General features: G+C 41.1%; 1 protein-coding gene across 2 annotated transcripts in view; it reads right to left on the bottom strand.

The window, feature by feature from the left end:
* Positions 1-12,055, bottom strand: part of TRPC4 (transient receptor potential cation channel subfamily C member 4) — a 113,397-nt gene extending 101,342 nt beyond the window's left edge. Inside the window, exon 1 of one of the 2 annotated variants that reach the window (XM_063294538.1) lies at positions 11,622-12,055. The gene's annotated coding sequence lies outside the window, so the exon portion shown is untranslated. The remainder of the gene's footprint in view (positions 1-11,621) is intronic. The other variant, XM_063294537.1, reaches the window with a different exon arrangement.
* Positions 12,056-13,349: the final 1,294 nt, after the last annotated feature.

Genomic DNA, 13,349 nt, shown 5'->3' with positions numbered 1-13,349 from the left:
ACTGAATGAAGATAAAGCTGGATATCTAGATTAGGCTCTTTTGGACTCATTTGTCTAAAGCAAAGAAACAGGCCTTAAAAATACTTGTCTTGGAGGGAGATAAGCACAATGCCTCCACAAAAACCAATACATTTCACTCTAAGCTCTCCATAAAAGGAGACTGCTAGCATGAGGAGATGGTAAGAAGAGGACTGAAACAGCCCTTGTTTCCAATGTTTTTCACAGCACACAGTGATGACGTATCTGTGAAAGCACTAACCTTCAGAACTTCTAGGTGTGTCTTGAACAACTTTATCAACTGAATGACAGTTATTTCCCCTCAAAAGTATGTGTGGTTCCTAACCATACGCAGCTCCTTCAATCCTTCTTCATAAGATTTAGTTTCTAGTCTCCTGTTCCTTTCTCTGAACTTGCTCCTATTTCTCTGAATCCTTCTTAAAATGTGATGCCCAGAACTGCACACAGTAGTCAGGTAGGGTTTGATCAAAGTAGACTTAAGCAGAGAGATTACCTCTTATGATTTGGAAATTATACTTCTGCCGATGCTGTACCCTTTCACTCACTGTTTTGGAAAAGAAAAAGAGGAGGAAACTAAACGAGCTTCCACTGTACGCTCAGTGGTGGAGCTCTAAACCCCACCAAGTAACAGCACTTGCAGGAGATTTTCCTATCCTTGATACCCCCTGTTGGAATGAAAGGTTTTCACAGCTACTTTGCAGCTAGCACAATCTGCCCCCAATCCCCCTCAGAATACGAACAGTCCTCGTTCAAAGTTACAATGGTGCTGAACAAGGGGGACTTACGACCTGTCCTCAGAGTTCTGGCCATTGCAGCGTCCCTGTGGTCACATGATCATGATCTGGGCTCTTAGGAGCCAAGCTCACAATTACGACATCACAGTGAGCCGGGGCCGTGTGATTGCGATTTCGGACGTTCCCTATCACCTTCCCACAAGCAAAGTCAATGGGGAAGCTGGCAGGAAGTCAGAAGTCACTTCTGCTCCTGCCACTTTTTTGCCCACCCACACTCTGTAGCACCTGCCTGCAGAACCCACGGCGCTCACACACCCGCCTGTGCTCCGTAGCGCCTGCCTGCAGCACACCCGGACCCCCTTACTCACCACTGGCCTGCTTGCCTGGAGCTCCCACCTCTTCCTGCTTAATGACCTGCGTGGTCCTGGGGTTATGATGGCAACCCAGACTGCTGTCGCTAATAATGTGGTCACATGACATCAAGCTTTACAATCAGATCACTTAGTGATGGAAATTCTGGTCCTAATTGCCGTTGTAATCTGAGGACTACCTGTAAGTCAAAAATTGCCTGGTAGTGTTTGCTTATAGTACTGAAGAAAGATCTTATATTTCTGAGAAATGCATGTTATTACCACTCTGCAGTGCACCCTTTGTAAGCTGATACTAGAATATCACAGCATTTAATCCTACATTTTACTGCATACTTTTGCAAAATTAGGAAGTTACAAGAAATGCAAGAATAAAAAAATAAAATCGACTATCTAAGCTGATTGGAAAATTGCACTGTTAAAGGAGGCAATTCCTTTGTCCTTTCTGCAGTGCAACATCCACTCACTATTAAGGAAGCACTTGGAAGCACCACTGTGAAAGAAATCACAGAAGCTTTTCATCTGAATATCCTCCTGTATCAGAATTAAGAAAACTAAACTTTTTGCACTTAAACCTCTCTCTCCCTCTCTCTCATGCACCCACACAAATCATTTATTACAGAAACTGACTGAACCATTAATGAAGCTACTTTACGCTATTATGCCACCTTTGCCAGGTGGCTGCACTTTGTATCAATTAGTAGATGAGTAAAAGAGTTAGAAGAACCTCTTGGTTTACCAATGTGTTTTGGGAAGATGAAGCAGAAGACCAAGAATAAATATGACAAAGCACAAAAATGTCCTCTACAGTACTGTCTACACACAATGGAAATACACACAGTCTGTACTCCTCTAACTTATTGCACCTACAAACTCTCATCTGGTGTGATACTATTTGGAAGAACTATGAAATGCCTGTTTTAGCCTCCACAGAGGATTAATGCCAATGAATGCCAGAGCCAAGTCCACAATCATTGGCAGGGACCAAATCTTGTCAATGTGAGCCTTATAGTCCCAAAAACTGACCAAGAAGCTTGATCTTTGAGCCTGGGGAAGGAATGGCACTGCCAGGTAGATAATCGGAACGTTGAGTGTGTCAAAGTACAGGTCTATAAGAAAGGAATCCTTGAGAGTAAAGGCCAACCTAGGAGTTAGTATTGATCTGGAATAGATCAATATTCCAGATGGAGTTGATGTAGCCCCCAGAATAGTTTGCAGCTTCTGAGATAAAGCTAACCATTTGGAAGATAACCTTGCTGTGGGTATAACATCTTCACTTTGGGTGCTCTGTGACAAGTTGTTGGAATCCTTATGTTATACTCTGAGACTAGTTAGATTCTGACCTGGTTTGGAATGATCTTGCAGTCTCTTGAACCCTCTGGTGTCTGGAACTTTCTTGTTCCCTTAGCTCACTTTGGAGCTTTTAGACCACACTGTCAATTCACCCTGGCTACTTTTTGCTGTTCTGGAGCAATGAGTGAAGCTTAGTAAGTCCTACCTGCCTGCCAAGTACAGATGATCTTTTATGGGAACAAGACAATGCCCCTATTTTCAGCACAGTTTCAGAACCAGCTGTCATTCTGTGAGAGGTTCCAACTGAACCAGCACCAACTACACCAACAAGGGAATGGAAACTTCTCAAGTGCATTGGATGATGTTGGCAATGTTTTAGGTTGCAATCCCACACCCCTTTGACACTGACCATAGTAACTCTAGCTGATGGGAAGTATAGAACTCCAAATTATCTGGAGGTAAGATATCAGCTTTTGATATAGTTGAGCGTCCATAAGAACTAAACCACTGCTCCTTTTTTGCAACCCACAGAACTACTCCTTTCCACCAATATGAGATAGGACAAAAACTGTAATGTAAGCCCCAAAATAGGTTTACCACAATTATTTTAAAATGAAAACTCCTATATCCCCCTTAGAAACTCAACAAAAAAGAGGAAAATCCTGGATCCTAACCCATTTCCTTCATTATACCATCAACTGAATCAAGCTTATACTTTGACTATAGCTTCACAAGAAGATTCAGGGATGAATGTCAGATGACAAAACATCAGAATCTGTCTCCCATCACAACTATCATGATGTGATATCACTGAAGAGCAAATCACCCCTAAAACTGTGGTATAAGAGAGCTTAAGTTTAAGCATTTGCTTTCTGAGAATCTTTCCAGTGGATGAAATTATTTTGGTTTCTATGTATATAAAGATGGCCATAACTGGTGGCAGCTCCCCTGGTCACCTCTGTCTTGGTTTGGAAAGCAGGACTGGGCAGGGTGAGTACTTGGATAGGGGAGCCTACAAGGAATAGTAGAGCTGTAGGCTATACTGCAAAGTCAAAAACATTCTGAAATAAGGCAAAGCTTGACAAAGTTAATTGCAAAAATTCTGCCCATCACAATTCTCTTACATGTTTGGCATTTAAGACCGTATCAGCCAATGCTGCCTCGTATATAACTTAGAGAAAATTTACAATAATTAATTCTAGAAATGTTAAACAAAACTGAAATTGCCATATAATTTTCAAGCAATCTGGATTTCAAATGGTATTGCTGTAGATACCTTGGGGTAAAGACTGGACTGATATGGGAATTACATGGCTAATAAAGGCAAAATAAAAAGTAAGCAAGAACTATCTAAACTTCCAGCAGATTTATACAATAAGAGGTAATACGACGATGAGCTTAAAATATCTGAAGGGTGATTGTACAGAAAAAAAATCAAACAAATTAAAATAGTTTGTTTTTCATACCAGAGGGTAGTACCTAAACTGGGAGACTGTCTGAAAATTAGAAGACTCGTCTTCATAGATGATTTTAAACAGATGGCTATTGATAGAAGTGGATTTTCTGTACCTATAGAAAACTGGAAAAATGGCATTTAAGATGTCTTCTATTATTATTCTGTATGTAATTTTTGTATTTTAGATTGTTTTATAAAAGAAAGGGGGGGGAGGCATGGGAACAATGGCAGGTTTTGTGTTTGTTTTTGTATCTGACCATTTGGGAGGCAAATACAGACCTGGAACAGAGGGTGAAATCCACTACTGTGAGATGGGGCATCCTGAGCATGCCTGATATTTCTAAGGGTTCTTCCTAAATTTAGCATCTAGGATGCTATAGTGATCAGCAAGGGGGCTTTTTGGATTTTTAAAAAAATCTCTTTTGTCCCAAGGACAACATTTTGGATTCGTATTGGTAGTTTATATGTACGTGTAAATGTATTATTACTAAGATGTATAAATTGTTGTTACAGAAGAATTTAGAGGATTTAAGCAGACTTATACAGTAAGAGGCAATATGATGATTATACAGTAGTCTGCTTAAATCTCTTAACCAGCCGGGCCAGTGGCTCGGTTGGCTAGGGAAATTTGGGAGTTGGAGCCCAGTCAATTTGGAAGGCAACAGGTTGGGGAAAGTTAATAGTTATGGCATATTTCCCTCATATAAATAACACTACTCCAATTGATCAATGACCCTATCTCCTTTGAGAGTTCCCATCCTCGCAGTTGGAATTGCCCCACCACAGTTGTGAGAAATCCCTTTCTGAACAGTTAAAAAGTGCACTATCAATCAGCAAGCTACACTTGATAAGAGTTATATGGGGCTCAGATTAAGTTCTTATTCTCTTTTTTACCTCTAGTTCATCTATAACTAGTACAGATTTAACTGTGGTTACTAGTTTAGATGGGCCTATTTGTTGTGGAAAATGATGACCATTGAGAGGCTTCATTCTGCAAAATGCACAATGAAGATTATGAAGCAAAATTATGAAGCAAATGCATAAATCAAGAGGTCATCCAGTCATTCCACACCACTGAGCAAGACAGTGAAAAATGATCAGACACTGTTATTAATTGAGCTACATATAAGAAGAGAGGTGGCTGGGAAGAATGAGTTTTGATGAATAGGTAGAGATGGATGGGGAATAAGTGTTGAGTGATGGAAATGAATAAACTGATGAACAGGACTTGAAAAGACCTTTCACAAGCATTTATGTCTATTGAAAATATCCCTTTAAGTTTAAAGGATAGTTCTAGGAAACACTACAAAATAAGATAGGGCTTTGGGACCTCAGCAAATGGAGGAATCTTCGTCAATCCACAAGAATAGTAGAATAAGCTGCATGCTTGGAATGTCTTCAATACTTTAGAGATAACTATTGAAATTTTATGCTGAATTTTGCAACTATCAGTAGTAAGGTGGAGAAAGAAGGACACAAATTTATTTCACTGAGACAACCAACTGAAAATGGAAGCATCAAATATTTTCTTCATAGAATGTTAAAGTTATGTTGTAGTGAGGACAAGCAAGTAGAGGTCCCATTGCATATATTTTTTTCATCAAAGACATATGACAGAGAGCATCAGTATATCTATTACACCAGAACTGATGGGAAAATCCTAAGTTTCATTGTCAGGTTGAATTTAAAAACTATAAATTATTTTTTTAATTAATTAATTAAGGCATCAAGCTAGAAACCGGGAGACTGAGTTCTAGTCGTCTTAGGCACAAAGCCAGCTGGGTGACCTTGGGCCAGTCACTCTCTCTCAGCCTTAGGAAGGAGGCAATGGCAAACCACTTCTAAAGAACCTTGCCAAGAAAACTGCAGGGACTTGTCCAGGCAGTCTCTGAGAATCAGACACGATCGAACAGATTAAAAAAATAAAAGCCAAATATACTTCATGTTTCATTTTCCTCTGCAAGGTCTTTTTATATTTAACAGCATTGATGGTTCATGTATCTTTTATATAGGTATTCATTAGTGCACATTAAAAATGTGTAGCAGCCTTTTTCTGCAAGCTGCCGCCCTAGGATTACAAGTCTTTTTATTCTTTTCGAACCAACAGAATGTTAGAAAGAAAACATGTAACTGGGTTCAGGATTCTGTTTGTCCATCACCAGGATAACTCTCTGAAAACAAAATAGAAGTAGACCAAATTTGGTGTGGCAGGAGAAGCCAACAAAAAAAATAACAGGGTTAAAAATTGAATCAGATCCAGCCAAGGGATATGGAAAAAAACATTCTAGGAAACATTTTTTTCAGTGCATTCCATCCCTGCTTTGTTCCCTGTCACATGACACACAGCAGAACATATGCAGCCTACCCTATGCTTCCCTAGGCACAGATACAAATACACACAGATGCAGCACCAACCCTTGATTATATCTTCCCTCTCTTGCACACAGAGGCATCACATCTGTACCCACCCTGGTTAGACCTTGCAATCATTTGTGTGTGTGCACATACACACAGAGGCAATACAAATGCACTTACCTTGATTAATCCTTGGGCAGAATACGTATGCATGCAAACACACACACAATACATTGTTTTATTACATGGAAAAATATGCATATGCTTCCTATGGCTGCTGCTGGTAAATGGGTTGGAAATAATTCCAGAAGCCATGCTCTATATGCTTTCTGTATCTTGCTATACTTCCCAACCCAATATATTGTTAGGATGTAATTATGTAGAGGGGCTCAGGACTTTGTCCATCTGCAAGATAACTCTCTGAAAAAATGAACAGTATGAGGCCATATTTGATGGGAGAGAAGCTGGCAAAAGAAAGATCTAATTTGAAAATGGGCCAGATCAGGCCAAGGGTTATAAAGAAAAGGAATTCTCAGTGTATCCTATGGAAGACAACATACTGTATACTTTCCTAACTTAGTTATTAATGTGGTGATAGTAAGTAATAGAAGAAAATGTACAAAATTACCTGAACCCAAGTAGGACAGATTGTGCTTTTATAGCCTATCTGGAGAAACTAGTCATAAGAGCAGCATGACCATATAAATGCCAGACTATCTGGCTTGCTTTGTGATCTGTCTTCAATATTTAAGATAGTACCCTCTGCTCCAACCGTCTTTGGTGAGTGGCTGAAATTTCTGAACATGAATATTTAGGCACACTCTATCCAGGCTTCCCTTAAATGTCTGCCCCTGCCTCCCTGCTTTCCTGCCACAGGCTTTGCCTGTGATCCTTCAGAGTGAAAGCTATCACCACTCTGATTCCATTGTACTTTCTGCCCTATGTTCCTCTTCTAGCAAAGAATATTTGAATGGGTTTCTCAGACTGCAGAAAACTTACCACAGTTTGCCAAATATTCCTCTGAGTTTCCCAATGTTCTCAATCCTGCCCAAGCCAAGCAGAGGATGTATTCGTGTTCAGAAATTTCAGTCATTCACCAAAGATGGTTGAAGCAGAGGATACTATCTTCAGTCCTGAGGACAAGCCACACAGCATACCCTGAGATACTGCCTGTGTCATAAAGTTTACCTAAGAGCAGTCCCACATTTCGTGCTATGACGACTCTGATGCTGAAGCTTTATGGTATTCATTTAGGCTCAAGTTACATACTGATGCTTATCACAGATACAAACACGCTAAATGTATCTTTTCATTTATCATAACTCCCTAATACCTGCCTTTATTCTTTAGAAATGTAGCGCCATTTGAAACATCTCTAAGATATATGGCATTTCGCCACAACAAATCTGGGTGATGGTGGTGGTGAACAAGCCCTTTTTAAAAGGAAAAATCATTCAGACTAAAGACTTCCCTTTTACAAAATTCCTTGCATCCATTTTTCTTTTAAAATCTGGCAGACTCCATCCTCTTCAGAATGGGCAACTATGCCAATAAAAGGTTTTTTAAAAAGTAGCAGCTATTTATTGATTTTGTTATTGTCTATGGTAAGAGATGAGATATTTAAGTTCTTTAGCACATTGCTGATTCAGACTTAAGTTGAACTGGGCATGAAGTGAAACCAATAGTTCAATTTTATATGGAATTTAAAAATAGATTGAAAGTTAGCATTAGTTACATAACTGAACTCAGAAATGAAGAATTAGAATCAATGGGCCCAGGTTTTAAGAAATGTAAAATATACTTATGATTTAAGAATGCAGTTAATTCATCAGAAAACATTATTTCATGTCTACTGAACCCCTCAAATAGTGTTTTTAAAAGGTTGGACATCAGATTTCTGTGTGCATGGTCTAAGAAATTTGAGAGTTAAATTCTTTAACTCCTAGAATTTGGTCTTGCCCACTCATAATTGTTTTTTTGTTTGTTTGTTTCAAAGCATAACATAATTACAATCTTGGAAATAAATATAATAAAGTGATGAGGAGCTAAACTATGTTCCTAAAATATGGAATTTGTGATTTTTTGACGAGCTTTAGCTGTACTGAGCGAAGAGGATAGTTTTATGTAAAGTGAAAGAAATTTATCCTCCTGCTATTATGGAATGAATTCAGGATATGAGTCTGTATCTGTTTTTGAAAAGACTTTGTGTTCTAAAAATGAGAAGATGAAATAGTATGTTTCTGTAAGGTCTAGATTTAATAAGGATTGAATTAATTTTATATTAATACTAAATGGATATTATGTGGATTTTTAATTTTTTCCTATTTATTTAATTAATTTCCATAGCTGCCCATCTCAACAAGTGACTCTTTTTGTTACTTCTCGCTTATTTCAATCACTATGAAGTATGTAGATCCTTTCATTACTATACAACCACTACAGTGGTGTTTTCTGTTGGAGTTCTAGCCGTTTGTTTTCACAAATAAAAACAGAGAATATAAAAAGTTGAACTGGGCAAATTGTGGCTTTATTTCCATCGCTCCACTAATCTGAAATAGGGTTCATCCAAACGGATTCCATTTTCCAGAGCGCCAGGGCTACCTTTTAGAACCGAGTCTTAAAACAAGCATAAGTACCCTTCTGAAGTCATCCTTTCCTCAATATTTTAGAACCGCAATAGACCTGGAAGATGTATTTAAACTACATATAATAGTGGCCGATCCTATTTCTTGAATGAATTTCATGAAACATTGAACTTTTCAATCAGAAAAAAAATGATGGAGATTACACCGTATCTCTTTGCGCCTTATAAGCCTCTTTTGACCACTATGGCAAGTATCTAGAGAGAGATAAGAGGACTGGTCTGTTTCTCACTGGCTTATGTCTCTGTATTGAAGACATAAAGGGAACTTCCTGTTTCTTTTTCTTTTGTGCTTCCCTCTCTTCAAGATATAGTTGAGGATAGAACAGCCTTGCTTCTATCAAAATATTTCTTATTTACTTTTTACTTCAAATGTATGATATTGTGAGCTTTTTATTTTCAATGGGATGTTTTTAAATAAATAAAGACTCCCTCTTTTGAGGGAGATGGGCGGTGACAAAATTAGATAGACAGACAGACAGACAGACAACCTAATATTCTTTCAGCAAGCTGCTTATGTTTCAGAAGCATATTGTAGAGAATCAGGGAGATGACGAGGGAAATAGGCAAGAACCCTTGTATAAGCAAAGGGGATTGAAACATTCCTTAAGTCCTGGGAAACAGGGTAGTATTTGGAAGAGGCTCAGGCAGGCTCCTCCCTGATTCACTGGCATATAAAGAGGGAAGGAAGGTAAAGTACAATCAGGCTTGCAAGATTCTGTATTACAGCCTGTTTCAATAAAATATTGTTCTAGTCCTCCAGGGCAGTGTGGAGTCTGTGTCCTGGTCTGGTCTACCCCAAAGGACTGACTCATATCCTCAACAAATCTCTAGCGAAAATAAACATCAAATCACCAGAAGCCTTTCAAATCACCTATAAACATCCTATCACCTATCACTTGATCCTCATTCTCAAATGCTTTGACTATGCTTCACTGCATGCTTCCCCCTTTTTCTAATTAATTCAGTTGAATGTTTTAGTATTATATTTTGAAATCTGTTACCCTTATTTCTCTTGTCAAAAATTCTTAGCTGAACAAAAACAGCAAACAGCTAAAACCCTGCATGATCATTTCAACAACCTTCATTCTCCTGCCTAACCATTAATACTGAAATGATCTTCAAATCCATTATAAATCTATTATAGGATTGCAGGATGCTGTGTCTAAAATTAAAAGGAACATTTTCCAGAATAGAAATGGTTGAGCTGCAACTGGCACTTCTACTGTAAGTAGAATTTGTATGGCAAAAAAAAAAAATCCCTTTTTTTTGACTGAACTGTAAAGTTATCCATGGCCAAAATTAAAGGTTTTTTTTAAAAAAAATACATGGTTAGTAATGAAGAACTGAGACTTGTCAAGAGTTCTATAGGATATGAGATGAATTTTGCAATTTCAATCCCAGCTAGGGCTTGAGTACTCTTCACCCATGATGTAATAATAGCCATCACAAACTAATAATGTAGACAAAATGTTCACATTATGACTACTCATACAGAACTATTTTTTAGTGGAGATGGCTCACCCGCAGTTGTGCATTATATCAGCTGAGAAATGGGAATAACTGCTCCTTTGTTGAACTACAGATAGGAATAATGAGTGCTTTCACACATTAACCTCTCTACTCTCAAGCAAAACAATAATCCGACTTTATGTTGGAGCAAAAGATGATTCATTCTGTAGCAGTTAAAAGGGATTTGGATGTACCAAAACCAAGGGAGCCACACTTAGCTGAGGCACCCAGACCTTTGTTTACTGCACACCCTTTATGATGTCACCAAAAAAAGCAGTCAACTTGAAATGGAAATACAGACCCTTCCTTTTGCTGCAACATGTAAGTGATTTGCCAGTGACCTTTAACAAAAATAGATGTATTCTTAGAAAAGATAGCAAGAGCAACAGTATCTGAGACTGTTGCCCACAAATTTGAGCCCCAAATTTATTCCAGTTTTCTCACTACCTGGCACATTTCTTTCACCAGATAAAACATTCAAAGTAAAGTCCACCTTTATTAAGGTTGAAGGCACCGGGCTAGAATCCAGGGGACTGAGAGTTCTAGTCCTGCCTTAGGCCTGAAAGCCAGCTGGGTGACCTTGGGCCAGTCCCTCTCTCAGCCCAACCCACCTCACAGGGTTGTTGTTGTGGGGAAAGTAGGAGGAGGGAGGAGTGTTAGGTATGTTTGCCATCTTGAATTATTTATAAAAATAATAAAGGCAGGATATAAAATAAAATTTAAAAATCTCCATTCACCCTGCCAGTATTACTTTCTACCCTGTCTGAAAACATCACCTCACTCTCTGAACTGGACATCCCCTTAGTTCCTGTTGTAAAGGTGGGCTGTCTGTGGGTTATTCAGTGGAGAAGGAATAGCCTCTGCATGCGCTCAGGAGCACCTTAATTCCTACTCTTATTTCAGGGTTGAGCAGCACCATCACTGGGAAAGGAAAATACGCGCCCCATTCCTTCGCTGCGGGGATTTAAACTGGAAGTTCCTCAGTGCATAACCGTTGGGGCGGCGGAGTGAGTGGGTGGGTGAGAGTTTCCCTGTGAAAAGTATTACACCAATTGAGCGTGCCCGAATAATTACGATCTTCCTCATCAACTTTAACTTTCTCCCTTTTTTTCGAAAATCCCCTTCCAAAGGCACGCTATTGCCTTCGAATCGCAAGAATCTGACCCGGGAGACAACTGGCCAAGCAGCCCTCCCCACTCATCCTACGTGTCCAAGTTCGGGGGTAAAGAGGAAAAATAACTTACTGGCCGTGAGAACAAGAGGTCGGCTGAGCGAGGTAGCTGCATTTTCCCAGAGCCCCTGCCTCCCTCCCTCCCTCCCTGCCTGGCAAATCTGTCTCCACGGAGCGGTCCCCAAGTTCGCGCTGGTCTGTCTCGGAGGGTCTCCGTAGTAGTCTGTCTCTGTCTTGACGGAGCAGCCTCTGGTTGCGACTCTTTCGCCTTCCTCCTCCTCCTCCTCCTCCTCCTCTCAAGCTCTCGGCCCGGAGGTGCCGCTCTGGAGGCTTCTTTTCGGCGCAACAGATGGGGAGGAGCAGAGAGTAGCTTCTGCTTGCTGGGGAGAGCCCGCGCCGGCTCCTGCGCGCAGAAAAGGTACGTCCGCTCGCCCTAACGACTGAAGCTGCGGGGAGGAGAATTCTGCAGCCGTGGCCGCTTTGGCTCCCGTTGCTGAGGCTGGAGGACTCCGCTCTCCGAGAGGCGCACCTGGGCGGTGGAGGGAGGGCGCAGATCGGCGTTGTGTTTCAGACGCCCTCTTCAGGCCCAAGGGAGCATAGCGCCGCTGCCGCTCCTGGCGAAAAGGCAAAGGGACTCACTTCCGCCTTCGGATCCAGCCGTGATGGCTACTTGCTTGACCTTTCGCCAGGCTGCCGCTCCGTGGCCTGGATCCCTAGTGGCTCAGCTTTAAAATGGTGCTCGGGAACCAGGGTGTTCCCTACTGATGCCCTGAGTACGGAGGAGTACTTCGAGAGCCGGGCTCGGGTGACAGCAGCCTTGCCGGGACTCCCTCGTCTCTCTCGGCAGCCTCCACGCTCGGGGCAACCCACGCTCGGAACACGACCTCAGCTCTGTTTCACACTTCGTCGTGGCTCCCTTTCTCCCAGCCCTTTTGCTTTTAAACTTTTAAAGCGTTGTCCACTTGGCGGTAACGCGTTTGGGGAACAAAATACAGGCGTCGATGCGGGATAGCAAAGGACTATTTTTGTAGTGAATAATCCGGGGCTGGAGCTCTTCCTCGCTTCCCTTTAATCGCAGCACAAACATGCTGTCGGTTTGTCACAATCTCGTGACGTTGCCTTTGTCTCATCTCCAGCTTAAAACCGCCTTAGCGATTCTAGTTTTAAGTAGTATTTCCCCTCCTCTCCCAGCCCAGTTTTCACGGTAGACCTGCTTGCTTGGTGTGGTTGAAGGAAGCGAGGGTGGGGGGCCGGGGCTGGAAAGTGCCCAGTTCCTCTTGGGCATTTTAGGCTGCTCTGTATGCTCTGGTTGCTGGGCATTGCTCTCCGTGACCGTTTTGGCTTGGACTGGAGGAGGCACCAGAAACCTGTCTTCTGCAGAGGCATCTGTGGAATGCCTGACTCGTGCTGTCCGTAAGGCTGTTGTCTCTCTCCTGAACTTCTTGGTTTTCAAACCTGGATTGAGTGCTCTTTCACATGAGCTTTAGTTCTGAGTTGCCCAGCATATAAGTTAAACCAGGAAAGAGAGGTGGGTTCTACCACCTTTGTGTTAGCAGCTGTCACCCATTGGGTGCATTACAGCTTTTCTGCCGTTCTGGCAACCAAGGATTTTGCACGGCAGTTTTTAAATGTTTCTTTCCAATTACTCAGGTAGACTTAGCTGCTGCTTACGCCCTTCATTCATCCCCATCATTGAATTGGTTGTAGTATCTCTCTCTTAAGAACTCCACTGATCTTGAGCTCTTTTTCATTAGGTGTGCTGTGGCTTCCTTTTTATCACTGCTTTGAATTCAAAATTTGC

Source organism: Candoia aspera, chromosome 2 (assembly GCF_035149785.1).
Source record: "Candoia aspera isolate rCanAsp1 chromosome 2, rCanAsp1.hap2, whole genome shotgun sequence".
Taxonomy (NCBI): domain Eukaryota; kingdom Metazoa; phylum Chordata; class Lepidosauria; order Squamata; family Boidae; genus Candoia; species Candoia aspera.
This window is presented reverse-complemented; position numbering and strand designations above follow the sequence as displayed.